Raw genomic sequence first — 27,667 nt, 5'->3', positions numbered from 1 at the left:
TGGGGATGGTAATGCTGTTGACCTCACATTGTTACTCTGAGTATGTATTTTAAGCCCTCAATACATGTCCACAAGGGAAGAGAGGATTACCAGAACCAGACACAGAGAGGGCTCTGTGGAAAGGGCCAACTAAGGACCTTCATTAAGATGAGAAAGGCAGCTTGCACTGACCCAGAAAAAGAAAGTGAAGAGTAAATACCCTGACCTTCCTCTCCTACCTCCCTCAGTCTTCTGAAAGCAAATCCATCCAGAAGCCAGAGGCAAGAGAGCCCCTAATTTGGTCAGTACCACTGGAGTGGAAGAACAGAGCAAGGACCTGGGGTGGAGAGTACATCTGTAGGGTCAAAATCAAAAGATGCCAGCATCCTTGGATTCACTATCTATGAATACTACCTTTTATTAGAGATCAAAATCAACTATTTAAAATGTCAAAATACAAATACATTTTTGGTTCTTTGGAAATGTAATATCTAGTTTGGCTTAACCAAGCTCCTTAAAACCTTAGCTGCTTTATGTTTTCTATTGTGTCTAACTGACCCAATAGCAAATAAACAAATTGAAGTGGAAGCAAAGGGGAGTGACATGATTCCACTGCACAAGCCTGTCCTCCATTGAAGGAGGAGCAAACCAGTGTTATCCTAGGCCCATTCCCTACACTGAAAATGACCACGCCTGTTAGGTTTTTGTTTTTGTTGTTGTTGATTTTTAAAGACATGGTGTCACCCTGTCACCTAAACTGGAGTGCAGTGGTGTGGTCATGGCTCCCTATAGCCTCCAACTCCTGGGCTCAAGCAATCCTCCCACCTCAGCCTCCCAAACAGCTGAGACTACAGGTATGTGCCATCATGCCTGGCTAATTTCTTAATTGTGAGACAGGGTCTCACTATGTAGCCCAGGCTGGTCTCAAAATCCAGGCTCAAGCAAATCTTGCCTCAGCCTCCAAAAGTTCTGAGATTACATGTGTGAACCACTGTACCTGGCCTGATTTTTAAGATGGACTACTGTTTTTTTTTCCTCTCCCATGATTTTCTTCACCAGCTGAGGGTAGTGTTCATGGTACAGTGTTGTGTTGTGGACACATTCATGGTTATGGAGTGAAAATTCACGGTTTGATTCACCTTTCTCAGAACGTACAAGTGGCATTCGTGGTGAGAACTGAGACCATGATATCTTCAGTACTGTGGCTCCCTGCTGGGCTCCATGAGTTTTTATTTGAAGAGCTCAGCTCTGCTGTGGACAGCTCCTCCATTTTCCCAGGTTCCTTCTGGTTAAGCTTCTCTCGTTTTTTGGTTGTTGTTGCTCACAGCATATTGGGCTTGAGGCTGTTTCTGGTAAAGTCACTGCATATTTGAGGGATGGCACAGGTTTGAGCTGGGGCCTCCTGATGGTCACAAAATGCTGAAGGAAAATGTATTAGTCTGTTCTCACCCTGCTAATAAAGACATATCTAAGACTGGGTAATTATAAAGGAAAGAGGTTTAATTAATTCACAGTTTCACATTGCTTGGGAGGCCTAACAACATGGTAGAAGGCAAGGAGGAGCAAGTCACGTTTTATATGGCAGCAGGCAAGAGGGCGTGTGCAGGGGAACTTCCCTTTTATAAAACCATCAGATCTCATGAGACTTATTCACTATCACAAGAACAGCATGGGAAAGACCTGCCCCCATGATCCAATTACCTCCCACCAGATCCCTCCCATGACATGAGGGATTATTACAATTTAAGGTGAGATTTGGGTGGAGACACGGAGCCAAACCATATCAGAAAACCATGGCCAGGAGGGTTCTAGAGAAGGGTCACAATTTTTAGGTCACGTGGGTATTCATGCATTTAAATGGGTGAGTCAGGTAGGCGGGTTCACTATCGTTGTGATTTGAAGAGAGATGATTGGTAAAATTTTTCCCAACTTTGTTTACACTGGAGAATTAAATATAACCTTTTTCACCACATGAAGAATTTCAGATTGGTACTTGAGGAAAGCCAGTCATGTGAAAAAGAAGAGTTGGAAGAAGAGTTTGATTAATTATCCATTGAAAAATAATGTATCAAGGTTGGGAGAGAAGATCCCTTCTCTCGAGTGAACAGAAAATAGGTAGAAATATAAATTTCATATGGATAAAGCCTGAACAAATGCTCAGTGAGTGTAGATATCAGTAATGAATCATTTTTTAGTATTATTAACTTAAAAAAATTCCAGTTTGAAAGTCACTCTTTTCCTTTCTTGTATCCCTGAAATAGCTCCCATTAGGAAGAGCTTATGTCTTATCTCTTAGCTCTACACATTCTTGTGACAAGTGGCACAGGGGTATCAGAGTGGCAGACAACTGCTGCATGTCCAGCCTCTCTAACACTGCACAAAGGTTAAGGGTTCTCTGCAGACTACAAATAGAAGCCTGGGTTTTTTCTCAGTAGGATGTCAAATGTGGGTTTTGCCCCTTTTTTGTCTCCTGCTGCTATCATTATCTAAGTGTCCAGCGGCATGGAATTGAGGGCATGATTATTGAAGTGCTCAAAACGGCCAGCCTCAGAGCACTGCCACACTCCTGGCCCATGTGGGAGTCAAAAGCCTTCTCTGTAGAAAACACACTTTGTTGGCAATTGCGCTTTCATCATGCCACTTTGCCATCTCATTATTCTCCCATATTTCCATTTGGTGAAACCAACGTGAAGAGGATGATCTTAAAATACGTGTGCTACCAAGGGAGAAGAGGAAGGACTTATGGAAGAGGAGAGTAATGGCCATTATAAACATGTGAAGAAGCCTGATGGGCCTGGCATTGAAATCATGAAGAAGGTAGACTATTTTCTTTGCCAATGACTTCTGGTCCAGAGACATTCATTTTGTACTTGTAGTACTGGTGAGATGGCCTTCATCTCAGTGAAAGTCACATCTCTCTGGCTAAGTCATCTACTTGGAAAGCACAGCTTTGTGAAAATTGTGCTTCCTCATGTAACTTCCTGGATGCCTTTTTTATTCTAGTTACTCTTGAAGCATTAGTGTTTGGCCGCATGTCATCACAAGCCCCCTTCTCATCCTGAACATTCATCCTTGTGACAGCAGCCATAAGAACTGTTGGGTGACCACTAGTCTGAGTTTCCTTCCCAGACTTCTTTCTTGAGGCAGACTGCTGTATTTCTGACTGCAAATAGAAACCCAAACATCTCCACTTGGCCTTAAAATTACCTTGCCTTTGAACCCATTCTGTCTTTGTTGTTCTCTTTTGGGAGAAATAGCATCTTCATCTCTCCAACCTGAAATCCTAAGTGTCATCCCTGACCCCTCTTTCTCCTCCAACCCCTTCCTCAACTGACCATAAGTGCTGTCACTATGATCTTCTGTTTCCATTCTCATCCATTTCCTCATCCCGTTCTCACTGTCAAGTCTTAGCATATAATCTTTCAATGAATCTTCAGAATGTACAAGATGAAATCCAACTCTTTAGCAGGGCTCCTAAAACCTGCCTTCTCAGATTTACTTTCTGCTCTCTCTCCTATCCCACTCATCTTCCTCCAGTTTTTGCTAATACATGCAGACCTCTAAAATGTCCTGCTGACACCCAGGCCAGTGCTCATGCCTCTTCTTCGGTATGGAATGTTTTTCAGTCCTGTTTAATTCTACACACAATTATGCTTTGTGCAGGAATTTTGGATACAAATACGACATGGCCCACATTATTAAGGTCTCCACAATTTTTACAGAAAACATAAATTAGTCAGTTACATATACTACTATTGGCTGAGATTGAAGTAGGTACAGGCTGCGAAGGGAGCACATCCCATTACACCTGGCTATGCACGTCCTTCTGACCAAGCACCCGGGTAACTCCTGAGCCACCTCTGACAAATGCTTGCTATCTCCTCTGTGTTGTCACAGCTCCCTGCCCATAAGTACCTTAGAAAGCTTGTTGTTTTGTGACATAGTTGTTTAAATGTCTGCCTGCCTACACTGAAAGCAAGGATATCGTGCCTTTTGGAAATCTTTTAGCCACTGTGTCAAGCACATGTAGTAATTATTGAATAAATGAATGAATAGTGCCTAAACGACAAGAGCAGCTTAAGCAACCCTAGCTATCATTAAACGGATGACATCAAAGTCAGTTTACCTTCACATCTTATTTATACAGGGATCAATTCAGATGCATTACATCAACTTGTTTGACGTATATAAAATGTTATATAGTGAGGTCTCAAAATGCTCATAGTTGTTAATAATGAGAGAAGTATCCATTCATAAATTCATCCTCATCTTTGACTCATTCATGGACTTACAAGATATAGACACAGTATACTTCAAGTTCAAAAATTCTAAAGTTTTAAAATGTATTCTTTCTTATGGCCAGTTTTATTAAGTGCCTGCCGTTGGTGCACAAAACAGGCATTAGCTTAACATTAGTTGAAAGTGCAGGTTTCCAGCTGGGCGCAGTGGCTTACGCCTATAATCCCAGTGCTTTGGGAGGCCAAGGTGGGCGGATCACCTGAGGTCGGGAGTTTGAGACCAGCCTGACCAACATGGAGAAACCCCGTCTCTACTAAAAATACAAAATTACCCAGGTGTGGTGGCACATGCCTGCAATCCCAGCTACTCAGGAGGCTGAGGCAGGAGAATCGCTTGAACCTGGGAGGCAGAGGTTGTGGTGAGCCGAGATTGTGCCATTGCACTCCAGTCTGGGCAACAAGAGTAAAACTCTGTCTCAAAAAAAAAAAGAAAGAAAGTTCATGTTCCCATCAAATTATAGCATGATATAGTGAAAATTTTGATGAAAATAGCCGGTACCATTTTTACAAAATGTTTATGGAAGCTAGACTGTGTCAATATTGTGAGTATATCTATACACTTTAAAGATACACAAAGTTTAAAAAGAAGGTAGAGTTTATCATAATAGCTATAAAATGTTGAAACTATTTTTTAAACTCTGATTAGTGTCATAAATCAAAAGATATATGGAATTTTAAAATGGGCTTTGCTTTCTGTGTAAAAGAAACCCTTAGATTACAATATATGACACCAAATATTAATGGAAATCTGTATGCTGAATTCATTTTGGTGGTAAAATACTACACTTCATCCTAATCTGTTTCTTGGTGCTACTGCCCATTGATGTTTAGTATCTGGGCTCTCTTGCTAATCATAAGCAAGATTAGCTTGCTCAGTATGTCACCTACACATTCAGAACCTTGACTCTTCCAGCTCTAAGTATGGGGGGAAATATCTCTGCCTACCTCACAGAAGGTGCATGGGAAATTTCACTGTAAACTGGAAAACAACATACAAATGTGATGGATTCTTATTGTGCCAGGAGAAAGAGAATAATGTGAACAGGGCAGAATATGACATTGCATTTTAAATTCAGGAAATTGCTCAGAGTTGGGGAACTCCTGAAAGGTAGGTTGAGATCAGGTGTAAAAGATTATGTGAAAAGCATTTGGATCCTATTCTATAGTCAGTGGGGAGTCACCAAAAATCTTTGAGCAGAGAAATAACATAATTAAATCTGTGTTTAAAAAGCTAATTTAAGATGCATTGGAAAAGGAGAGATTGGAGGCAGGGTAATCATTTATTGCATAACCCAGAATAGGGATAATAAGGGTCTGATTTACGGCAATAGGAATGAAAACAATGAGACACTAGCAAATACAAAACTCATTTTATAAATAAAGTTAGACATCACTTGGTAACTACTGGGCTGTAGAAGTAAGAGACAGCCTGGCTTGGTTGGCCAGATTGATCTGATGTCTTTGGTCAAAAGATGAAACCAAGAAAATGAACGTTTAGAGGAGGATGGAATGTGGTTAGTCTTCAGTACGTCAAGTCAAAATATCTATATTCATCACACTCAAGACTTGTGCCTGGCACATGATAGGTGATCAATAAATATTTAGTGAGTGTATTGATGAAGGAAGGAAGAATTAAAGACTGGGAGAGATTCAAGGGAAGTTCTACAGAAAGCACTAGAAAATGTTGATCTATATGACAGAGGAGAAAAGAGTAGAAATACCCATTCAGAAGTCAGCATTTAAGCAAATAGCATCATTGAGATCTGGAAGGGGGAAGAGATAGAGAGGAAAGAGGACAAAATACCCAACTCCAAGAAAATAGGATTACGTATGCCCAATCCTTGGCATAGAATAGGGTTCAATAATAATCATTCATTGACTACATGAATGAAGAAATACATGAGTACCAACTTTTCAGGGGTAGATGAAGAAAGAGCAGCTGGGAGTCTCATAGTAGCCCTTGGTGTTTTCTGAGGCATTTCGTACGAATCATAGACTAATTCTACAGTTCAACATCTGGCTCCCATGAGGATATGTGAATGACATAGTCTAAATTTCAAGCAACCATGAGGAATTTCTTCCCCTTGTCTTTCTCACTTCAACATGCTTTATTTTTGGTTTGACTCATTTACTTAAATCTATCATCAAATTGCACTTGCAACAGATTATTATTTCCATAAGATTTCACATACCACATCAATGACAGGAATTTATAACGTTTTCTCACGTAACTAAAAGTGGGCCAAATAGAATAAAAATATTCATTCCATTCACCTCATTTATTATGGTACAACCAGGTTGACCAGAGGTTTTGGAGCTATTAGTTCAACATCTTGCCCATTATTTGGTAAAGCCCTCCAATTTGGAGAGAGGATATTTCAATCTCATTCCGAGTTGGCCTTTCTCTTATAGGCCCAGTCTAGACATCTGTCTAGCAGATGAGGATATTGGGACAAATAACAATATGTAAATAATAGAAAATTAAAATTAAACTAAAGCTTTTAGGAGTCATAATGTAAAAGGCTTATATCTACAAAAGTCATATTTGAAAAAATAAAAATATAAACTAGGTATAAAACAATGAAAAGGAAAACAATCAATTTTTAAATATCAACTATATGAAATGAAGGTACAAAATTGATTGCCAAAAGTGAAGCAAGCTAGGGCTGGGTGCAGAGGCCCATGCCTGTAATCACAACACTTTGGGAGGTCGAGGTGGGTGGATCACCTGAGGTCAGGAGTTTGAGACCAGCCTGGCCAACATGGCAAAACCCCATCTCTACTCAAACATACAAAAAAAATTAGCTGGGCGTGGTGGTGTGTGCCTACAATCCCAGCTACTCAGGAGGCTGAGGCAGGAGAATCACTTGAACCTGGGTGGCAGAGGTTGCAGTGAGCCGAGATCGTGCCATTGCACTCCAGCCTGGGCGACAAGAGCGCAATTCCGCCTCAAAAAAAAAAAAAAGTCAAGCAAGCTAAAATCTTCACAATTTATAATAATTTTAACTTTCATCATTCTGTTCTCTCACCAAAAAAGCCACTGTTTTTTTTACAGCTGATACATGATTGATAATTTGTATTTACCACTGCCCTTTGGCTTTGCCCGCTCTCTGAAGAATTAAATAACAAAAAGACAGGTTGAAAGGAGGTAACTGAAGAAATAATAATATTAGAATAATATATAAACCAGAGCACTGGTCATTGAATAATCACAAGTTGACTATATTTTAAAAATATAGTCATCATTTATCATTATAATCCAAGAAATCTTGTTTCTCAGTTAATAAAAATTTTCCCATAAAATGACTTCTAAATGTCAGATGAATGTAATTCAAAGAATGAGAACATAAAATTAGTGTCTGTTTTCAGAAGCACCATTAAGGCTTTTTAGTAATTTCACTGACTTTTTAGATTTTCCAATTGAAGATCCACCTATAGACCTTTCTTTCAACTCATTACTGTGTAGTAGAAATAAACTTTGGGCAGCTCTTCTCAGCTCAAGGGCCCTGATGGATTTGAAAACTATTTTCCCCACAAAGGATGATTATACAGATTTGCTACAATCATCTTTGACTATTAGGGATTAGAAAGTCAACTGCTACTTGAGGTGAGGAGCTATAATTCATAAAGGATCTAGGTTAAGATGACAAGAAAGATTAGAAGATAATGTTGAAACTACTTAATCAAAAAAGATCACCCGTATTTAAATATACGTGTATTCGTAAAAATCTGAGAGGGCACTTTAAGGTAAGGTAAAGACTTTTTATCTTTTCAACGTTGTCATTAAAATGTTTGCTCCTAACTTAAAACAATTTATTATATAAAAAAGTGAATTCAATAAAGTAAAGGATAGGTTGAAGCTACTAAAAAAAAAAATCATCCGTCGGTAAATACCCATGCATTTATAAAAACCCGAGACACCTCTTTAAGGTAAGGAGGAAGACTTTCTCTTTTAACTTCTCCAAAATGTTTGTCTCTTAAAGCAATTTACCCACTTGGAAAAGTGAATTTAATGTGTTTGTCTCTTTGGTGAAATTATTCCCTGAAACTCAAAGAAAACCATATCATTTTTCCAAACACATATACACCCTATATAGAAATATAAGTTTATATTGAAACATGGATCAAAGTTGCTTATAGACTAAAGGGCAGAGCTAAATTCTAGCTCATTACATCTCTGCTATGTCAACACCATGGGACTTATCTGCAGATTTTTCAACATATTGAGAAATCTGACCTATTTTTAAAAATCTATCTTTAACAATATTAGCATAGGGTATGCCTGCTAGGTGTCTGTACATATGAGTTTCTAAAGGAGAAACTACTTTATAGTGCCTTCAGGACTCATGTATGAAATTCAAAAATAGGTTGCTGTGAAAGGTTGAAATAGATTTTGGTCCAGCTCAAATATTTGGTATACTAAGGAAGAGTAGAGTCAAGAAAATAATATTGACATTCTCCAACTCAGTGTAATCTGCATCAAAAGAAAAAAAAAAAAAAGACCACCAGAGTTTTAAAAGAGAGGCCCTTAATTTTGGCCTTAGTGTTGTAAGTTTTCCTCTTTGTTTTTGTTGGCCTTGGAGTCCTGTACCTGAGCATAGTTCTTGATGTTTTTTCTGGAGGGTAAGCAAAGAACAGTGTACACCATCTAGTGGCTCAGTTCAAAATTGCTGCAGTTAACGAAAGGCGAGTTTGAACAGGAAGCAGCAACGGGTGTTTGCAACCATGGGAATTAACAGACTTCATTCTTCCTTCAACATTTCTCCAAGAGGCTGAGAAACGCTGAAGTAGTTGCCATGAATTCCAGAGAGAAGCTCTCACAGTACACAAAAAGATTCAATCTAGGAAGTTAATTTAAATAGCCCACAGTTAAAATCCTACTTTATTTCAACTATGTATCTATAATTACTCTGCTTTAATGAGAACTTTTTACTTGCCTTCTTAGTACCAGAATTAATATTACTACTGTAATACTTTGTTCTATCAGGAAGTGGGCAACTTGGGTGAAAGAGGAAATGGGTTCCATTTGTGATCATATGCTAAATGAATTGCTTCTTTAAATAATCACCAAAGCTGTGGTCACCAGCCTATAAACTCATAGAGAGCCATGGAGCTAACACACAAGGAGTTCCTGAATCCACAATCAGAGGCACATTCTCTATTAATTGAATGCATAATATCTTCTATATACACTGGGTTCACCACTGCAGTTCAAATGCAATTAGTAAATTGCATTTGTAAATTGCAATTTGTAATTTTAGTAAATTTAGTAAATTTGTAAATTTACTAAAATTTAGTAAAAAAGCATTACTAAATTATCAATAATTTACTTGTTACATAATTTTCATCAACAAATATTAGTATATCACTCTCATGCAGGAACATGCAAAAATATGTTTATTTATATGTAAATTTTATCAAAGGTAGATTTTTAAAAGAAATTTAATGGTGTTGATTTCTGCAGTCCCACTTCTAGGAATTTACTCTTAGAAAATAATTATTTGCATGTTCCAAGATATTCATTTCAGTGTTGTTTATAACAGCAAAAACAAAGAACCAAAATTAAGTGTTTTACAATTAGAGATCATTGAATAAATATTAGTTTAGCCATACCAAAAGAAATATCATACTACTATTAAAAACTATTAATGAACATCTACATTTATTAGAATGAAAATAGCTTACCATATATTTAGGTGAAAACAGCATATTACAAAAGCATATACACCATAATTCATGTTTACATATTAGTGAGAGAGCAAAGAAAAATGTCTAAAGGTTGTCATTTTCTTTATAATACAGATGTGGTCTCCCTATGTTGCCCAGGCTGGTCTCAAACTCCTGGGCTCAAGGGATTCTCCCACCTCAGCCTCCCAAAGTGCTGGGATTATGGGTGTGAGCCACCATGACTGCCTAAAAGATATTTTTTATCCCAAGAGAAATCAGTCATTTATTTTACAAAGCATAATAGAAAGAGAGGAGTCAGGATGAGCCCAAGGCTTTTGTCCTGAGCAAGTTGAAGGATAGAGTTGACATGGCTTAGGTGGGAAGGGGAATATTTGGAGAGAAAAGCCAGGGGTTCGTTTGGGGGCACTGGTAAGTTGAAGAGCCTATATGATACCCAAGTGGGGTTAGATTGAGGTTTTTAAAGTCATACTCTGGGGTTAACTTTATTAACTTTTTCTGTAAGGGGGAGGACAGTAGATATTTTAGGCTTTGCATGTCATTAGGTCTCTGTTCCAACTATTCAACTCTGCAGTTGTGGCACAAAAGCAGCATAAACTGTTGGGAGTGGCCTTGTTCCAATAAAACTTTATTAACAAAAACAAAGTATTAAGTGTGGATGGAGGTGAGAAAGATTTAAAAGCAAGCTCTTGGAGCATCCTGGCTTACAGATTGAGGAAATGAAGAGCAACCAGCAAGGAGTATGAGCATGGAGCAGCCAATCAGGTAAAAGGAGGATCCAGAGAAAATGATCTCCTGGAAGGACACATTTGAAGGCGTGATCTACTAGGTCAAATGTTTCAGGTAGATGATATGAGATGAGCATCGAGAAGTGACATTAGATTTAGCAACATGAAGGTTAATTTAACAACATTGTGTCCATGGAATTATGAAACTAAAAACCTAATTGGAACAGGTTGAAGTGAAAATGGGAACAGAAACCCTAGAAATCTTGAGCAAAGACAACTTTTTTGAGGACTGTTTATATAAAGGGAAAAAGAGACATGGGATAGGTAGAAAGAAGAGGATATTGATTCAAGAGATGTCTTTTTTAAAAGTGACCAATATAGCAGCATGTTTCCCTTCTGATAGGAGAGATCTCATAAAGAGGGGAAAATTAATGACGCAAGACATAATAAAATTGCTGGAAAAAATATCCTTGAGTATTTGAGAGGACCTAGTACACAAATAGCTTGACTTTAGAAATGAGCATGGAAGGTCCATCCAGGCTAACAAAAGGAAGGCACAGTACAGGTCTACTGATGCAGGTAATTTGGTAGGTATGAGGCAGGGAAGCTGTGGGAATTCTTTTCTAAATGTTTATATTTTCTTAGTGAAATAGAAAACAAGGTTATCAGCTAAAAGTAAATCAGGGAGCAGATGTTAGAGAGTTGAGGAGAAAGAACAAATGTGAAATAGTCATTTAGGACAAAGGTGGGCAAACTTTTTCTGTAAGGGCAAGATAGTAAATATTTTAGACTTTGCAGATCATTAGATCTCTGCTGCAACTATTCAACTCTGTGGTTGTGGCACAAAAGCAGCCAGAGACAATACATAAATTGTTGGAAGTGGCTGTGTTCCAATAAAACTTTATTAACAAAAACAAATGGTGGGCCAGTTTAGGCCCATTAGCCCCTCGATTTGAGAGAATAGGATAATTAATGGTCTAAGAAAACATAATAGGAATTTCAGGCAACAATAACATGAATGTAAAATGAGGCTTATTCACATAGCGATGTAAATTTATCTAGTCACATTCAGCTCTGTGGGTTTTCACATGGGGCTGAATATAGGCAAGATTTGGTTCAGCTATACAACTACGAAGGATAAAGCAAGAGGCAAGAGAGTTGAGTGTGTATGCCAGGAAATTACTGCAAAGATGAGCTATGAAAACTAAGCTGAATCAGGAGGGAATAAAGATATGATGGTATGATGTATGAGGAACAGTGAAAAAGAGTCAGGCTTAATGGATTTAGGCCTTGCTACTAGCCCTTGATGCTCAGATACTCTTCCTGAGGGAAGAAGACAGTTCATTAACTACTTTATTAAAGAGTAAGAGATAAATTGTGACTCAAACTTGTTGAGTGACTGCATAGAGCAGCCAACGTTTTGCAGGTAAGAGTGATGTTACTCCCCATTTTGTCACCAGGAAAAAGAGAATCCAAATCTATTGAGAAGTAGTGTTTGAATAGATTTGTACTGTATACACAATACAATTGAATAGATTTGTATTGAATAGATTGTATTGTAAACAGTCTTGTTTATAATATCTAGTTTCTCAGTTATTAAAATTACTCCTTTTCTTCCTCTTTTTATTACATAAAAATGTTCTTGCCTACTCCTTCTCCCCAAATGCTACATATACCCACTGTCACGTGCCAATTAATGGTCTTTTTCTTTTCCTGTCCCCCATTTTCTTTGCCTCTTAGCTTTTACATGTAGCTGTGCTTTACTTTTTGTGGGCTGTGACTTGAAGAGGTTTATACTCTTCCTATTTTTTCCCTAGAGACCTTTCTTTTGTTGGATTTCCACACTTTGAGATGATGGCTTTTTTATTTTGGCAGATTCTGCACTGGTGATAAATGTTACCAAGATCTAAGGAGGGGGCCTATTTGCTGTTCACACAGTTCAGGCTTTACTCCCCTTCTTAAACTCTTCCAGGCCTTTCTACTGAGAGCAGTAGAGTTTGTGGAATTCAGGGACCTCCACCATCTTGGCTCTTGTTTTCTTTCACTTTACATCCCATTGCTCCTTAGACCTCCCCTACACGCCAGCCAACTGTTAGGCACCCAAAGGTGCGTAACAGTTCACCAGCCACCATGCCTTTGTGACACAGATGGCATTGATGGGACCTCCCTGAACCCCTCTCCATCTGTCCATTTCTCACCCTTCCTTCAGTGGCCCAACACAAATCCACCTGTAGTTATTTTCCAAGACAACTGAAAAAAGCAATTACTCTTCTCATGCCTCATCTTTTTCTGTACTTTGGACCTCTATTACATCATTAACTACAGTCCGTTTTATGTTACATTTACATGTGCATATAAATTATCCCTCTCTGGGACATAAGCTCCTGGTAGAGATGCTTACATTCTTTTCTGTTTCATATACAGCACATAGTAGGTGTCTGATATATGTTAGTTAAAAATTAAATGAAATCCCTTATCCTTCTCATGCAAATGTCAGTTGTTAGCTAGTAAGTGTAAACCAATGTAACTCTTAAAAATATGGGTACTCGTTTCACTTCATCCTATCCACATGTCCAGATATCATCTTCTGGAAACCACACATTCCTGCCTCCCTATAACTCAAAATAGTATTTTGATTCAGTTCTGTAGTAAATCCATACTTCAACAATTGCAAACTTTTGTTAAGTCATTAGCATCTCAAAGAAACTTTGTTTACTTGGAGATGTTTTGCTTGGAGAATATTTGTGAAGAAACTAGAGAAAGGGGACAACGAAAGAACAACCTTTTACAGTTTGTTTGTAATGAGGCTTGTACTTTACATAAGTTATCCAATTCAATTGAATTCTCACAGTAGCTCTGTGAGGTAGATATTATAATCAACATTTTACTGATGAAGAAAATCAAGGCTCCTAAACTGACACAGTTAAATGATATCAAACCTGGTTTGTATGACAATATACTGTCTTCCATTTTAAAAAGAAAATTGTACATAAATCTGTAATACTGAACCAAGTAGCTAAACCTACATACTTATTTAATTACCTTTTCACATTAACCAAATTGTTTCACTTTCTCTATTTAAAATTTCAAAGTATTATTTGCAAATAACAGAACTCCAATTCTATATCACTTTAAACTATTTTGTCTTTAATTTAACAAACACTTATTGGGCATCCACTATGTGCAAAGCATTTTTCTACACATTAGAATTTCAGTGGTGAGCAAGACAGTCCTTGTCTTACCTATGCAGTTAGTACACTAGCATAGAAATAAATCACTTGAGGCCAGGAGTTCAAGACCAGCCTGGGCAACATAGCAAGACTCCATCTCTACAAAATATTTAAAAATTACCCAGATATGATGGCACACACCTATAGTCCTAGCAACTTGGGAAGGCTGAGGGGGGAGGATCCCTTGTGCCCAGGAGTTGGAGGCTGCTGTGAGATACGATCACATCACTGCACTCTAGCTCGGGTGACAAAATGAGACCCTGTCTTTAAAAAAAAAAAAAATTCTAAAGGTAGGCATTATCAAGTGTTATCACAAAAGAAGGGTAAGGGAGCAGAGAATGATAGGGAAGGGCTTTCTAAATGGCACTGTCAGGAAAGGTCTCTCTTCCAGCAGACACCTGACTTAAATGATGGAGTGAACCATGAGAATATTCAAAGGAAAAACATGTCAGAGGCAGAGAGAAGAGCAGATGCAAAGGCCTGACACAGGAACATGTTTGGAGTGTCGCAGAAGCAAAGCAGCCGGTATGGTTGGAGCACCGTAAGTGAGGCAGAGTGTGGAAAAGGAGCTTGGAAAGGTATCCAGGGCCAGGCCGTGTGATCTTTGCAGACCATTCTGGAAACTTGAAAATGTATTCCAAAGAGAAGGAAATGACTGACTAGAAGTGAATGTCATCACCTGACTCTGGTTTTAGAAGGACTTTCTCAGTAAATTGTGAAAAATAAGCCAAAAGGGGACAAGAATGAAAACAAGGAGACCCGTGAGGAGGCTGTTGCAAAGGTCTATGGAATATAGGGGGTTTACTGAGCCACATGACCAGGAGGGCAGGGCAGTAATGGCCTAAGAATGACTAAGAAACAAAATTTTAAAATCCCATCAGGATGCCTTCTCTGAAGGTCTCATTTCTCACAACACGAGCTCCTTCTTTGCTCAGACCTGCTTCTCTATTGCTGTAAGCAGCTCCAGGATTTGTGATCAGAAAAGAAAGTGTTCTCCTTTCAGCTCCAGTGTGAAAACCCCTCGCAAGGACCTGGCTGGATCATGCAACCCTCTCTAGACCAGTCACTCACATTCTACTGCTGTGTGTACAAGCCTGGCTTGGTGGGTCAGGTAGTGGGGTGCTCTAGAAGGGGCAGCTAGAAGGGAGAGCAGGATGAAAGAAGTTTGCATTTTCTTTATTTTTTAAAGATATAGCAGGGCACCCTGTGAAGACAGCAGAAGAATGTAGTGTCTGGGGAGAGATTGAATAGGGCATGCTGCTACCTAACTAAGCCAAACTCCAGTGATTTCTCCTATCTCTAGGTTTTTTGACACAAATCTTCTACACCACTGCTCTGTTCCTTTCAAATGGCCTCACATGGATCTGTATCAGTGTTTCAAATACATTGCAAATGTCCCTATGGAATAAAAGGGGCGATAATGCCAATTTCACTGGCAAATCCTCTAGCACCTCTGGTGGGATGGTGCTGGGCACTAGTGGATTCTCAGGAAAGATACGCACATTGGCCCCAACCAGAGGAAATTGGAGCCATGCTTTCTTAAAAAGTGTTCCTCAGGAGCCCAGAAGCAGTTTGTCAGAAATACATCCGTCCATCCATAATCAGTTTATTGAATGAGCTTCACATAGGAGGCCAGCCAAAAACAACTTGATTTTTTTCAGCCACCGATTTTCAAACCCTCTCTGTTGGATAATTTATCTCTCCCTGTGGGTTGTACCTTGAAAAGTTCTAAAGTGGACCCAGCCACTTTGGACCATTAAATCATCCAGTAAATACATTTAAAGTTTCTCCATCTCCTACTGTATCAGGAATCCTCAAGACCACCCCCAGGTTCAGTGACTCACTAGGAGAACTAACAGGATTATGGAATAGCCATACTTATAGCTATGATTTATTACAGCAAAAGGATACAAAGCAAAACCACCAAAGGTTAAAGGCACACAGGGCAAAGTCCCAAGGAAACCCAGCTCAAGCTTCCAAGAGTGCTGCTCCTGTGGAGTCACACGGGACACATTCATTTCCAGCATCGAATGGTGACAACACGCTTGAAATGCTATCTACCAGGGAAGCTTGGTTAGAGACGCCAGCCCAGGGGTTTTATTGGGGGCTGGTCAGGTACGCATCTTCTAGAACACACCAAAATTCCAGACTACCAGAAGAAAAGGAAGTATTCGGCATAAATCACATTGTTTATACCAACAATTTGGGTACAGAGAGCTACCCTTATCAGCTAAGGTAGTGGGAATGCTCCTGAAATCTAAGTTCTCAGATGCCAGCCAAAGGCTAGCTTTGCAGGCAGCCCTTTCTGAGGAAGCAGCCTCAGGCCTGCTATGTAAACTCTTTCCTGCACATCTGTGTTAAGATGAGAGTGAGCCAGGCTGGCCTGCCCTGAAGGAAATCAGCCATGCTGTGTATTTTGGTTTCACCATGGATACAGCTAGAGGAGGGTGTGGGGCAAACGAAGAAAAGCTCTTACTTGCCTGGTTTCCAAGACCTGGCTTCCTGCTCCTCAGGAGGCAACTGATATAGAGCTGAGTTTCTCTGGTGATGAGCTGTCTTTATGAGTTCTGTTGTGAGTCTCTTTCTGAAGACATCCTACTGCCCCATGGGCTATACCCACCACACAGCTTTTATTAGGGTCACCTTCAACTGGCAATTAATCTTCTTGTGGTGGGAGGGGGTGTCCTTTCAAAACAGCTCTGGCCAAGCAAGCCTCCACTGCACCAGCTTAGCCCACAGGAAGGTACCAGGTACCATTGCCCCACCAAACCCAGAAGTGCAGGTGACTTCTCCCCCAGCTCTCCCTCACACTCTCGTGACAGACAGCTTCCCCCCAGCCTCATGCCTTCAGACATCTCCCTGTGCCTGTCAAGCTCCAGGAGACATGCACACATCTGATCCAAGAATTGTGCCACTCTCTGCCTCATCTTTAGGGTGGAGGGTGACAGGATCATTATTTTCTCTTGTTGATGGAAAATGCACAGTATTCCCACAACGACTTAAAAAAAACACCTACTCACCAATTGTCTTCCACATCTTTGTATATATAGACTGAATACATGTGTGTGTACACACAGACAACCAGTTCAAACCAGTTTAGGGACCAAGTTATCAAGTCCTGCATAGATAACCCGGTATGTATCTTTAAATTGTCTTAGCACTAGGGTCTCAGCCTATATTCTAAGACTGGAGAAGTGGCAGATATTCATATCATTCATAAATATATTCATAAATAAATATTACTTAGTATTCAGTGAATATCTAGTTTTGCCAGTTAAAAAACAGTGCCGAAAAAGGGGTAAAGGGATTCATCATATTGTTCTACATACTCTGACCTGCACTGCTTCGGTTCTTCACCTTTTCCCAGCAATCAAGATTGCAGAACCTCCTGGAAAGATGACTCTAGGCCTCATCATGGCCCTGACCATCCACCTTGGGCGCATCTCCTAAGATCACGGACTGCACCTTAATTTCCCTTATGTGTGACAAGCTGTTGACTCAGTATAATCCTGATGTCCTGGCCCAACTGCTCTAGTACTTACTGGACATCACACATACACATGCACACACCATGAAATGGCCATTGGAAGACTGTATGACAGATTCTTCTGAATCTTTGCAGTGAAATAGGCTTTAAAGTCAAATAAGTGCAATGGCACCAATAACACACTGAGTTAGCTAGAACAAATGCAATGATGGATTATCTAAAAGGAACAAAGGTATTGCTCACAGTTCTGATAATGCTACCAATTGCTTCCAGAATGATTAGGTGGCTCCACATGTCAGGAAAAATTTAATTAGAGCAGAGGCTATGATCACCGGATTGTCTAAGAAGAGAGTGGTCCAGAAGGGAACTTGAGTAGGTAGAGCAGGCCCGCTGTCCAAAAGGACAGTGTAGATAAAAGCACGTTCCTCTTATTTGCACCATTGTGTCCCAACACATTTTCTCAGGCCTCAATTAAAAAGTTGATATTGTAATAATATAACATACATTTATTTATTTAGAGGCAGTCTTGCTCTGTCACCCAGGCTAGAGTGCTGTGGTGTGATCTCGGCTCATTATAACCTCCACCTCACAAGTTCAAGTGATTCTCCTGCCTCAGCCTCCCGAGTAGCTGGGATTACAGGCATAAGCCACCACATCCAGCTACTTTTTGTATTTTTAGTAGAGATGGAATTCCAACATGTTGGCCAGGCTGGTCTCAAACTCCTGGCCTCAAGTGATCCACCTGCCTAGGCCTCCCAAAGTGCTGGGATTGCAGGCATGAGCCACCACACCCAGTCATAATACAATCTTTTAAAAAATTTTATTTTGTAATTGATAAATAATAATGTATAGGGTACACTGTGATGTTTTGCTACATATGATGTATAGTAATCATATTAGGGTAATTGGCACATTCATCATCTCAAACATATCATTTCTTTGTGTTGGGAACATTCAACATTCTCCTTCTAGCTATTTGAAGCTATGTAATATGTTATTGTTAACTGTAGTTATGCTACAGTGATATAGAACAATAGAACTTATAAGAAGATTTCAGACATTGATCTAATTCTAATAATTCGTTTTTTTTAAATTAAGCTAATATTTAAAAATTATATCACAGGGCCTTGCCCAAGGCCTGGCACTTAGTAGGTGCTCAGTAAATGTTTGTGGAATCTGTGTGCCTTTTCCCAATAATGACATTTACTGCTGCAACAGCCTAGAGAAATCTCTTTTCAGACTCATGATTAAGCTTAAGCCTCACTTTCTCACTGAAGTTTTAGTCATTTCCTCCCTGGAGCATCTATTGCTCTTCTACCCGGAGTACTCTGTATCCTATTTATCTGTTCTCATGTTCTCTCTCTATCTCTGTCTACACAGTGAGCTCTGGGATGAAGGAATGGTGTACAATTCATCTTCATATGCTCAGAGGTTGGCATAATAACCAACAGGTACACAGTACAGTACATATTTTTTAATGAAATGAATTAGCTGCTTGAAATATGATTCTTTTTTTTTTTTTTTTTTTTTGAGACAGAGTCATGCTCTGTTGCCCAGGCTGGAGTGCAATGGCGCGATCTCGACTCACTGCAACCTCTGCCTCCTGGGTTCAAGCGATTGTCCTGCCCCAGCCCCCCGAGTAGCTGGGATTAGAGGTACACGCCACCATGCCCGGCTAATTTTGTATTTTTAGTAGAGACGGGGTTTCACCATGTTAGTCAGGCTGGTCTCAAACTCCTGACCTCTGGTGATCTGCCTGCCTCGGCCCCCCAAAGTGCTGGGATTACAGGTGTGAGCCACTGTGCCTGGCCCGAAATATGATTCTCAATTAGACCTTCTGATACTTTGTAGGTTTTCAAGTGAACAACTAGAGTTCACTTTCCCATATTTGAGTATGTGGGTTTTGCATCAGAAAACTCCTCTTATAAATCCTCATTATTTAGGCCACACCCATTTCCTTCCTTCTGCCCTCAATAACTTGGGGCAACTATGGGGCCATCATCTAAAATAATTTAAACTACATAACAATCATTTTTGCTATCCTGTTGCCATATCATCCACCTTATAAATAGCCCTGTCTCCCTTAACCTTTGTCAAAGATTTTATTATCAAATGCTTAAATAACATATGTTGCTCTGCTACTTTAATTCATTTAGAGGGTTTACTATTTTTGACACGAGCCTTTTGGGGTGTGGAACAATAAAACGTATCAGAATGATACTTTCTCCCAGAAAAATATGATCAGGAAGACATTGTGTTGACGCTTCGAAAAGGGCAATCATCAAAGCTCTAGAGTGTTTCATTGACATGTCTCTGAAATACACAACACTTTGTAAAACAGGAAAAAAAACTAACCTTTGAAAGAGATGGCAGCTTTCATTCCCAAAGATTTTTTACTCTCCAAAAGTAAAAATAAAACTACATTTAAGTTCCTACTAGCATGCCAGGAAGTATTCAAAGTAAAACCGTTGATATTAAAATAACACGATCATAATTTAGGAATACATTAGTGAAAATATTTGAACTAAGATAAAAATAAGACTTTGAAGGTCAGTTTTGCTTAAACAGGTAATAGAAGTCCAATGTGAAATCACATTAATGTCACTGCTTATTAGCACTTCCCCAAGTTAAGTGTTCAGAACTAAAACTGTAAATCAACAAGGTTTTATTGAAAACCTTTGCCCTTGGCACAATTAGGTGTTATCATAGTTCTGGAAAGAAATAATACATGGCCAGCCTTTGAAAAGCTTACAAACCTCCTTTGCTTAAAACTGACATATGTGTTGCATGGGTGACATCTATCCTAGAAGCCATAGAATCCTTACCAAAGGCACCCTTTCTTCTTTTTTCCTTCTTTAACTTCCTCCCTCCTTCACATCCTCTGGCATCCATCACAATCTTTTCCACCTTCCAAAAAAATAAATTCCACAGTCTCTTAGCTAGCATTCAGTCATTTGTGCTATTCGTTGATCAATATTTACTGATCCATTAATATTTCTGATTACTATGTTATGCCTAAATGCTATAGGGATGCCAGAGTCTGGCCCAGTACTATGTGCGGGGTTCTGTGCTAGGCATGAAGCTACAGAGATGATAGCATCTGGCCTTCAGGGGCTCATAAATCTTTTGGGGGTGACAAGCCAAAGACAAGCCTTTTAATACACTGTTTCATCACTTGGCAAGTGATACAGTAAAAGTATGCATTTAGTCCAATCATTGCAAAGATGAGGGAGTGATGAAACGATCCTCATAGTCAAGAAAACTGACCCTTAGATACAATTTTGAACTATAAGAGACAAGCTCTCTTGGTTCTTGCACAGCCTCCTAAATGTGCACTTTTTTTTAGATTTATACACCTTAAACTCACTTAAATAACTTCATCTCCAGGGATTATGAAAATCTGGCTTGGTATGTGCAGAACAAGTAGGAGGTAAGGGAGAAAGTGCTGGCCACCTTTGGGTTAATTCAGAACATTTGCCAACTTATAACTGGATTCTGACCATAAAAACTCTTACAGAGTTAAACTTTCCAGACTAACTGTCCGTAATGATAAAATCATCCCCAAATACACAAAATGTTTCCATTTATTTGTAGTTTGAAACTATAGTAGAGCCCAAATATAACAGAAAAAAAGTAGCAGAGCTTTTTTCTATTTATTTATTTAATAATATCTTAAATTATTTATTCAATAATATCTATCAAGCCCTTCCTAATGTGTAAAATGTGTAAATATGTAAAATGTTTTACTGTGTGTCTGTTTCTATCTCCAGAAATGCATTAGCCAGCTTGCTAGATCTTTGCTGAAAGACTGAATGGTAGGATTAAACTAACTAGCAAATTTTAAAACATTTATGTTTCTCAATTGCATTTACTATAAAATTGAAGACTTTAAAAAAAAAAAAAAAAAAAAAAAAAACCTCTAAGAGCCCATGGCAAGGAATATTCAATATTATTAAAGGAAGCATCTTTCTTTCAGGTTATTTGTTTTCAACAGCATGTAATTGCTATTTGAATTTGCTTCAATGAGTAAATATTTCACAAATATGTATTCTAGCAGTATGATGCTTCCAAGATATCATTTATTTTGTCCGTTCCTAGAAAAGAATACCTTAAAACAGAAATTATGTAATTATAAGTAACATAAATTATATCAAAAACTCAAACCCAACAAAAATGTATAAAATACAAATGGATTTTAAATGTATGAAAACATGCTACACCTGTACCACAAATAAATGAAGATTTAGATTTTAACTAGACATCAATTGTTCACTCACCATACTGGCAAAGATACAAATGTAAAAATGGGTTCCATCAAAATGTGAAATGTACCTATTCTTTGGCCCAGAAATTTCACTTAGAAGAATCAACCCTACAGATAAATTATCCACGTGTGTTATGTATCTGCAAGGACACTCAACACAGCACTGCTTGTAACAGCAGCAACCTTCAAAGCATAGCCCTTCTGTCCATCTCTACTGTCCCCTCCTGGCCAAGCTGCTATCTTCTTTCATCTAGATCACAGGAGGAACCTCTGCCTGATCCTCCTCTTTTCCTTCTTTCCCTCCTACAACCTCAATAGTAGCCAGACTGATATTTTTAAAACATAAATCAGATTATGTCATCCTGCCACTTAAACCCCTCCCATGCCTTTTTATCATGCTTAGCATAAAATCCACCATGCTTATTCTGGCTCATGAAGACCTGCATTTCAGCCTGTGTCTGCCTGCTGACTTCATCCCATGCCTGTTGGGCCCTCATCCAAGGTGCTCACAACACACAGGCTTTCTCTCTGCTTCTCAGACACAACCAACTCATTCCCACTTCTGCACCAACTGCTTCAACTAAAGTAATAGACAGGCACTCACTCTCTAGCACATCGTCCCATTGTATTTCTCTTTATGTCATCTGTCATCACCTGGCTGTGCTCCTATTTGTTATTTATTTATCTGTGTTGTTCATCCTCTCTATCATATAAGGTCTAGGAGAGCAGGGATATTGTCTACCTCGTTGAGTTGTGTATTATCAGCAACCAGAAAGGTGTCTGCACCTAGTGAGTGTTTAGTGAATGTTTGTTGAATGAATTAACCATCAGAAGGAAATGGAATCAATTATAGAATGCCCATCAAATGGAACACTGTGCAGTCACTTAAAATAATTCAGTGGACGATAATGCCAGTGTTATCTTCTGACCATGTCCTTCCACACTGCACTGGTCTGCCCTGGGCCTCTCTCCTCAACTTCATCTCAGATCCCTGTGTTCTGGTCTTCTTGCTGTCCTTCACACATTTCAAACCTGTGCCTCAAGGTCTTTGCACTTGCTGTTCTTGCACCTGCACCCTGCACAGCTCCCTTACTCACTTCAGCCAATTCTCTCCTTACAAGTCATCTACTCAGAAAGGCCTTCCCTGAGCACTGTCAAAACTCACTACCCTTGCCGCTCCCTCTCCCCAGCCCAGACTTATTTTTCTTCTTGCACTTATCATTTGAAACAAAAGAGCTTATTTACTTGTGTCTGTGTTTATTATGTGCTTCCCCTGACTAGTGTGTACCCGGTTTGCTGCTTACCATGACCTCCCCAGCAGGTACAACATTGCCTGGCATGGAGTAGCACCAAAACAAATACTTGATTGATGGAGAAAGAAAGAATGAATATATTATTAAGTGCTAAAAAGCAAGACACTAAACAGTATGTCTACAGTATGCTGCTGCCATTTGTGTTAACAAAAATGACGCATATATATAATGTCTCTGGAAAGAAAACCCGAGAACACAGTAGCAGAGATTGCCTCTGTGGTAGAGAACTGAAAGGCTGAGGGTGGGCCGAGGGTAAGAGGAAGACTTATTTGTTCTGTATGTCCTTTTTTTTTAAGATTGTATTTTTACCATGGGCATTAATTATTTTTTCAAAACAATTGAGAACTTTGTTATATCTGACAGTTTTGCAAGCTTATGTATTTGAGACCAAAAATATCAAGGCCTTCACAAATGTCACATCCAATTGATAAACATTCAATAACCATCTATTTAGCAAGTCTATATTCTTGGCACAGCCCTTTGCAATCTCTTGTTTGGATATTCATGAAAATTTGGGGGTTGCAAAGGATACGTATACTTTCTGCTGGAAGAGGTTTACATTCCTTAGATGTAAAATGTGGGAGGAGACACAGTAGTGTGGATCTCTAGTACAGTAAGGCCTTCATGAATACAAACAAGACCCCTGGACATTTTATAGGCCAGGAAAACAGCCTCTGTAACCAAGATATTTTGAATCTGCTTGCAAGGTTGAAATATGTCCTGACTGTTTAAAAAAAAAAAATCTGCCAACAGATTCTACCCACCCTTAACTGGCTGATTTTCTCAGTGTTTTTTCTGGCTCCATCAAACAAATGTACTCTGCTTTAAGAAAACCAGCTATTTGAATATCCAGATTTATGGGAAATCATTTAAAGGAATGTCTTCTTGCTTTAAGGATTCATTCAAATATCATAGTAATAAACACATTTAAAATACGATTCAATATAAAAAATTATACACAAATTTCAGAAACACCATCACTGAACACTCAGGAACTCAGTAATTACTTGCTGGATGGATGAACATACCTATTGAAAATCAGTAGAGTGAAATGGATAAGAGCGTGAGTTGGGGTCCAGATATCCCCATGTTTGGATTCTATCTCTGCCGTTTGGTACCTGAGTCTGACCTTCAACAAGTGACTTACCCTCTCAAGGCCTTTTAGTGTTTCTAAAAAAATAAAATGAATGAGTAATGCCTCTTTTGTGATTAGTTGTATTAAATGAAAGATGTGAGCCAATTTAGGTAAATATACTATCAGTATATTTTATCATTTATTATTTCCTTCACTTAATTTCTACTTGCCTGAATGTGAACAAATGAATAGCAAGAACGCGTGTTGTTGTATTTTCAAAGCTATCATATAGATCAATATAATTATATATTTAATGTACATATATGTGGCACATAGTAAATGTTTGGTCAATGCTGGTTATTATTGCAAAAAGTAATAGGGAATTCCCGGAGAGTTTGACTCCTTTTTCCCATCCACAAAGACCAACTTTGTGCATAAGATCTCAGGGCATTTTATTGCTCTGGTAGAAGGAGGGGTAAAAGACTGTGTAACTGAGATTTTTATGGCCTTAAAATTATGGGAAAACAATTAACAGGTACATAAGTTAATTGTGGCAGAGATTCAGCTTGTTACGAGTACTAACATCTATTTCCTGTGTGGTGATTAGTCATTCTGCAGAGTAAATACTGTGACAATATCCTCTCCAAGTTTATTTTACAGTATTACCTGATTCCTACTTTCTTAATTAAAAATATTAAATGTAAATGTTTTATTTCGTTTCCCAAGACTAGAATAGAATTTTGGGTGTTTGGAGTGGAACAGGCAAAAATGGTACAAATTGCTTGAAATTTAGAGATGAAATGAAATGCTCCTTCAGGTGATGAAAAGTTTTTTCTTCTCCAATTTTCTGGCTTTTTCTTTCTCCTAGCACTACCTGTTTGTTTAATAAAGTTGAGAAGTCTCGCAAAGGGCCTTATGAACACGTGTTATTATATTTTAAATCTGATTTGAAAGTGCCTCTTTCCTACTCCCTCTGAGTAAAGTGACCTTTTTAAATGGAGGGAAGTGGGTTTAGATGACAGTCATGATAAATGCGGTCATGTTCACTCAATAAAATAAGGCCCAGTGCATTTGAGGATAAATCAGTGAAATGTACAGCCCCACCTGTCTGTCTCCATCATTCATTTCCACTGTCACTTTCACAGTGGCTGATGGATCACAGTTGCTGTAAAATTAGACAGCCTTTAATCTCATTTCATCCTGATTAGCTTCTCTTTCCCCTTTCCCTCTAACTCACTGACTGACACGCTAAAAACTCACACTGGGCTGTATGTGAACCTGGAGTACAAACCTCCCCCACTATCTGCTTGCGAGGGCGAGGCACTTGTCCACCTCTGGAGAAATCTGGAAAGGAGCAGGCATGTATCTGTGGTTATTTAAAAGAAAATCAATAAGTACAGTACCCAAGGCCATTTTAAACAATTGTTTGCTCTTGTTCACTACCCTATTTATTTTGCTTTTCTTTGGGCTTAATCAGAAGTCAAAGAAATTAGGTCTTTTGCAAAATTCAAACATTGATTGAATATAGATTTTTTAAAATAAATTTGGGAGAGTTTTACATTCAGAATAATTTCAAAGAGCATTTGGGTATATTTATAGCCTCTCGATTCACAGTAATAATTCAGAAAAGACAATAATTCAGGAATGAGAATACTGAAATGCTCAGCCAAGAAATATAGCAGACAGGTTTTAAAACAAGGGTAAAAATGTGTAAATAGATGAGAATTCCTTCAAGTAGCCTTTAAATTAGGACTTCAAAGACCTTCTTTTCTCTTATTTTGAAGAGTTCAATAGTTAGCTTAGTGCAATAGTTTCATTTGTTTGCATAAAGCATAACAATAGGGGTAATCAAATGAAAAAGAGGCTTAAAAATAAATCATGTATTATTTCCTTCACTTAATTTCTGCTTGCCTGAATGAGAGCAAATGAATGGCAAGAACAAAACACAAGTGTCATTTTATTTTCAGAGACTGTACTTTATTATGAAGCTGGACTTCTGTTTTTTTTAAAAAAAAAAAAAGATAATGCCATTTTTCATTATTTATAAGATTTGGGCAAAATGTTGAACTGACCAAAAGTTTAAAAGAAATATTTGAAGAGCTATGGTCATAGAATAAGTTCGTTGTAGCCGATGGCCTCTATGACTGCACTGTATCTCATGTGAATTGATGCATACAGCTGACAATTAATGCTGAGTAAGTTTACCACTGGCCAGAGGACATTACCGTCAACTGGAGTAGCACCAGGTTGTTCGTAATATGACAAGGGAAGCTTCGTTTTGTTTTTGGTATTTTGGAACCAGCATTATGATCCAAACAATGATGAACTAATTAAAGGGAAGAAAACCTTTCAAACATATTCTACCTCTGTTGCTCAATGAGCCTCATGTGTACTCTGCCACAATGAATTCTGAGTAGTGAAGCCTGTAGCATCTACGCAGGTAAAAGCGTTTTTCACAGAGATAAACTGAGGATTCATGGGCTAAAGGACATTCTTGAGATGACTCTCGAAGTCAATTGACCTAATTCATGGACCGCACAAACCACTGCCCACCCAATTTCTACATTATCCCCCAGATTGGAGGTTTACACACCAATGCCTTCCGCCTTGTGGATATAAGTTCAAAAACAATGCATATTTACAGTACAAATAAATAAGTCAGTAGGTAAATAAACAAAACAAAACTCCTAAAATCCCTTGGTAAGAAGCTTAAATGATCTGATTTGCTCTTTCAGAGGCTGTGGTATGAGTCTCAAACCTGTGCCTGTTTCTTATTTTTTATTTACATATCTTAGCCAGCGTAAATGCTTTCTGAGAAAAATAAAAGATAATAAAAACAAAATGAAATGAGAGCTATATAGCACCCAAAATAAGTCAGGCGTGAGATAGGTCTCCTCACTTTCTCTCTCCCTGCATTGGCAAAGGAGCACAAAGTAAGAGTTGGCCCTGACTCATATTGATTTCCCACTGCACTGGTTTCTTAAGTGCTCTGTTGATCCGTGTCAAGGAATAAGTTCCCTGCCTGAACATGCACATCACCTCCCCATTTGTCCTCACCTAGATTTAAGGTGCCCATATGATGAGCTGAACAAGGACATCATTTTTCCTACTGGGCCCAAACCACTGTAGGAGATATGATAACTAATGCTGTATACGTTTACATTTACCATAGGATATTATTGTAGCAGACACTAACACTGCACAGCACAAAAGGAGACAGGAGCATCCTGTTCTGGTACTTTGTGTCTCCCCAAAGGAAATGTAAATCAGAACAAATACAGAGAAAGCTGGCATTAGTGGGTTTCTGAGTAATGCCCCCTCCTCACATCCACCACATTTGGGCAGAGAGAAGGGAGAGGCAAGGAGAATAGATATTTGTGATGTTCCTGACAGTTTTCATCTTTGTTACAGAAGAGCTCCTAAGCAGATAGATAGAGAATGTGTGATTGTGCTGCTAATGACATTGTACAGGATATTAAGCGTATACATTTGGAGGAGGCATTAAATCAGCAGGACCTTAATTTAAAAACTTAAAACTGTATGGAAATTCAGCTTGTTCATTGCTGTGGAATAGAAAGCGACCAAGCACCCTGAGTCTGTTTATGGAA

The 27,667-nt window shown here is 38.8% G+C and overlaps 1 protein-coding gene across 1 annotated transcript in view; it reads left to right on the top strand.

The window, feature by feature from the left end:
* Positions 1-27,667, top strand: part of KLHL14 (kelch like family member 14) — a 100,159-nt gene that overhangs the window by 49,183 nt on the left and 23,309 nt on the right. The window lies entirely within an intron of this gene.

The sequence above is a fragment of the Pan troglodytes genome, chromosome 17 (genome assembly GCF_028858775.2).
Source record: "Pan troglodytes isolate AG18354 chromosome 17, NHGRI_mPanTro3-v2.0_pri, whole genome shotgun sequence".
Classification (NCBI taxonomy): Eukaryota; Metazoa; Chordata; class Mammalia; order Primates; family Hominidae; genus Pan; species Pan troglodytes.
The sequence above is the reverse complement of the archived record's forward strand: the minus strand, read 5'-3'. Positions and strand labels throughout refer to the sequence as shown.